Below are 4,033 nucleotides of genomic sequence, written 5' to 3'. Positions count from 1 at the left end.
AGATTTTGTTCATTTACTTGTGTTCTGCTGGGTTGACAGCTGAAAAGCTGAGTTTCCTGGTTTGGCTGCTTGAGGGAATTCCGTTGCTGATTGGTTGCTGAGGTGACGTCGGAATGACGTTTGAATGATGTCCTTTCAGGAAAGCCCTCCGGAGATTGGTTGGCTTCTTGATGACGTGGAGGCTTCAGAAGTTTTGCTACAGTCTGAGTTTGCGTTAAGTTCTTTGAAGATCGTGTTTCTCTGAAGTGTTTGAGTTTTGGATGACCGATCACTTTGATGGTAAGCGTGGGAGCACAAGTTGGGAGTGCTCTTAACACGGCGACAGGCGAGAGCAAGCAAGCAAATCTGTCCTGCATTGGGTTTTGCTCCGAGGCATAAGTCCGTCCCACGACGCGACCTTCTAATCGCCTTCTTGCAAGGCGGAGCATGCATACATTACCTTAACACGGCGACAGGCGAGAGCAAGCAAGCAAATCTGTCCTGCATTGGGTTTTGCTCCGAGGCATAAGTCCGTCCCACGACGCGACCTTCTAATCGCCTTCTTGCAAGGCGGAGCATGCATACATTACCCAGAGGCTCCAATTTATTATGTGGAGAAATGAAGATTTGCAGGTTTTGTTAATAACTTCTATATAGTGTCGTACAACATATACTGTTTGAAATAACAACTTTTCACTTATTTCAATATTCTGCAATTATCACAAGTTTCCATTCAATACTAAACTTCACTTATCTTACACACATTAATAACCTCATTTCATGGTTTATTTATGCTGAAGCCAGTCACGAAACCTACTGACATTCTGTAGCTTAAATGAATCCAGATGGGGGGGGTCAGTTCTTGTTGTCCTAGTGTTTGTCGACATCGGAAGTGGTTTGGTAAATCATTATCTCAGTGTTTTTTTTTTGTAAAGATAAGCAGAGCGAGACAGGAACTCATTTGAGAAAGTTGGCACCTGGGCTGACCATGATTCAGCTTTTACGACTCTCATAGTTGAGAAGAGAGGTTAGTTGTCTGATGGAATGCAGAGATTCCATCGTTCCTTTTGGTGATGTTCGCAAATGCCTTACAGGTTTCCTTTGCTAAGGGAAGTGTTTAAGGGATTTTATGCAACACCCTTAAATCATTCCCTTAGGTAAGGGGAAATCACGTCTTAAGTCTCATACTTAAGGGAAAAATGTCTCCTGGTTACGCATGTAACCCTGGTTCCCAGAGGGAACGAGACACTGCGTCGGAAAATGCTATGGGAATGCCTTCAGCGTGACCGTGCTCTGAATCACGTGTGTAATCAGTCCAATGGATGGGCGAGACGTCACGGGGGGGTGATGTAGCGACCAGGAAGCTTAAAAGCACGTGCGGTGGAACCTGCGTCAGCTTCTAGGGATGAAGCAAGTGCTCGCAGGGATGCCGGAAGTATGGCACTGAGATGCAGCATCTCGTTCCCTCGGGGAACCAGGGTTACATGCATAACCTGGAGACGTTTTCCTTCAGGAACTCGAGCTGCATCGGAAAACGCTATGGGAACAAGTACGCCCACGCTGCCAGACTTACAAATCCCTGCCTAGTGTAGAAGAGCACAGCTAGGGCGAGAGAACAGAAAAGCCCGGAGTGGGTCGCATATCTAGGTCATACAACCTGATGAACATTAGGGCCGTGGACCAACTCACAGCGTTGCAGATGTCCTGCATAGATACAGCTGCTAAAAAGGCCTTGGAGGCCGCCACACTTCTGGTAGAGTGAGTCTTGACCCCCAGAGGCAAGGGGAGATCAGAAGACTCCTAAGCAATGGAAATGGTATCCACTTTCCACCGGCTGAGGGTATGTTTCGTAGCAGCAAGACCTCTCTTAGGGGGACCGTAGCACACGAACAGTTGGTCCGCTGCCACAGGGCAGCTCTGTGGATGTATGTGTCCAGTGCTCACAGAGGCCACACCCACAGCTTCCACAGCTCCGGGCGGGGGTGAAAGATCGTACCCTCCGCCTGTGAGAGGAGATCCCTCCTAACGGGAATCTCCCATGGAAACCCGTTGATGAGGGAAATCAGGTCCGAGAACCATACTCGGCCTGGCCAGAACGGGGCTACTAGCAGTAGACGGACCCCGTCCCGGTGCACTCTCTCCAGAACTCCTGGGAGCAGAGCGATTGGGGGAAAGGTGTACAGACGAAGCCTCGGCCACGTCTGTACCATGGCATCCAGCCCAAGTGGAGCTGGATGAGTCAGAGAGAACCAGAAGGAACAGTGCGATGTCTCTCGAGTCGCAAACAGGTCCACCTGAGCCTGGACAAAAACTCTCCATATCTGCTTCACCACATCTGGGTGAATCCTCCATTCCCTGGGCCTCGGCCCCTGCCTAGACAGGATGTCTGCTCCCATATTGAGATGCCCAGGGATGTGGACTGCTCTCAGCGAGAGGAGTTTGCCCTGGGACCACACAAGGATCTGGTGCGCCTGCCTGTAAAGGTGGCGCGAACGCAGACCTCCCTAATGGTTGATTTAAGAGACCACCGCTGTGTTGTCGATGCGCACCAACACATGGCGACCTCTTAGGTGCGGGAGAAAGTATTTCAATGCTAGAAACAAGGCCAGCATCTCCACACAGTTGAAGTGCCAAGTGAGATGGTGACCGCTCCACAGAATGCTGGCTGAGCGGCCACTCATGACCGCTCCTCAACCGGTGAGGGATGCGTCCGTAGCTAGCGTTACGCGGCGACAAGGAGCTCCCAGCACTGGGCCCTGAGACAAGAACCAAGGTTTCCTCCACATGTCTAAGGCACGTAGGCAGCGCCGCATGACCTTGAGCATGCAAAGCGGGTTTCCCCTCGGGGAGAACCCCTTGGTCTTGAGCCACCACTGTAGGGGTCTCATGCACAGCAGGCCAAGAGATATCACATTGGACGCAGCTGCCATCAGAGCCAGCAGTTTTTGAAACTGCTTGACAGTAAGTAACAGGCCTTCTCTCACTCTCGCGACTGCAGTGAGGATCGACTTGATCTGAGCGGGAGACAGCCGTGCCTGCATCGTGGTCGAATCCCACACCACTCCCAGATAAGTGGTTCTTTGTAATGGAGGGATTCAGCGCTCTCGACCATCAAGCCCAGATTCCAGACAACCTATAACTCTGGACATCCTTACAAAATGCATCCAAAATCTACGCACAGGGTACCATTCGATCCATACCGCTCGTACCCTCAATGCCATGTTTTTATTGGCTTTCTTCAGTTTTCTGAGATGCTCAGAAATTGCAATAACCTCTAAATTCAACCCCAAACTCCATCCGACCATCTCTGATTTATCCATACTTGATAGCGAAACTATGGCTTACTTAGTTAAGCAAAGTAAGACAGACCAAGAAAGAAAAGGCCACTACATATACATTTTGAACCTCCCATCTCCAATTCAACCTTATCAGGCTCTCTTTGCTGTAGGATATCAGACCGAATCAGACAATCTAAGATTTGGTCAAAACATGGTTGAGGCACGAGGAGTCAAAACATTCCACAAGAGGCCCAAGATAACAGGATGTCATAAATCAGACCCGAGTACTAGCCAGTCTGAAGCAAGGCTAACAAACTCTTTCACAGAACAGCTTTCAACATTAACACAAAAGGAACACACTGATCATAACAACTCAGGAAGGAGATTGTCAATTTTGGGGGCAAGTTATCAAGAATAATGGTCAAAAGAGATGCACAGCGTGACCGTCACATGGAAACATGTGATAGTGATCACAAGCTCTTCGGATTGACTTTTCCCCCCACCTAAGACAAAGAACAGACTTTCAGAGATTCCTACAGACCTCTTTATCTCCGGTCTTCATGCATTCACAGAATGGCACGGAAACTGCCTTTCCATGCACCTAAATGACACTAAAAGGACTCGAGCAACTAATCATTGCTGCTATATATATCTCCGTATTATGTATGTAACCTACATGTGACTTATCAGGTCTTAATCATTTATTGTGAATGTATTTTTAATAACTATTGAATCGCTTAATGGTTCATACTCAGGTTTGGTATGTGTGAGTTTGA

The 4,033-nt window shown here is 48.5% G+C and overlaps 1 long non-coding RNA gene across 1 annotated transcript in view; it reads right to left on the bottom strand.

Annotated features, from left to right (window-relative positions):
* Positions 1-2,784: 2,784 nt before the first annotated feature.
* Positions 2,785-4,033, bottom strand: part of LOC107598052 (uncharacterized) — a 4,757-nt gene continuing 3,508 nt past the window's right edge. The window contains exons 2-3 of the long non-coding RNA XR_001610515.1: positions 3,376-3,384; positions 2,785-2,795 (exon numbers count right to left, since the gene is read on the bottom strand). This is a non-coding gene — a long non-coding RNA (uncharacterized lncRNA). The remainder of the gene's footprint in view (positions 2,796-3,375; positions 3,385-4,033) is intronic.

This window comes from Sinocyclocheilus grahami, unplaced genomic scaffold (genome assembly GCF_001515645.1).
Source record: "Sinocyclocheilus grahami isolate Dianchi unplaced genomic scaffold, SAMN03320097.WGS_v1.1 scaffold243.1, whole genome shotgun sequence".
Taxonomy (NCBI): domain Eukaryota; kingdom Metazoa; phylum Chordata; class Actinopteri; order Cypriniformes; family Cyprinidae; genus Sinocyclocheilus; species Sinocyclocheilus grahami.
This window is presented reverse-complemented; position numbering and strand designations above follow the sequence as displayed.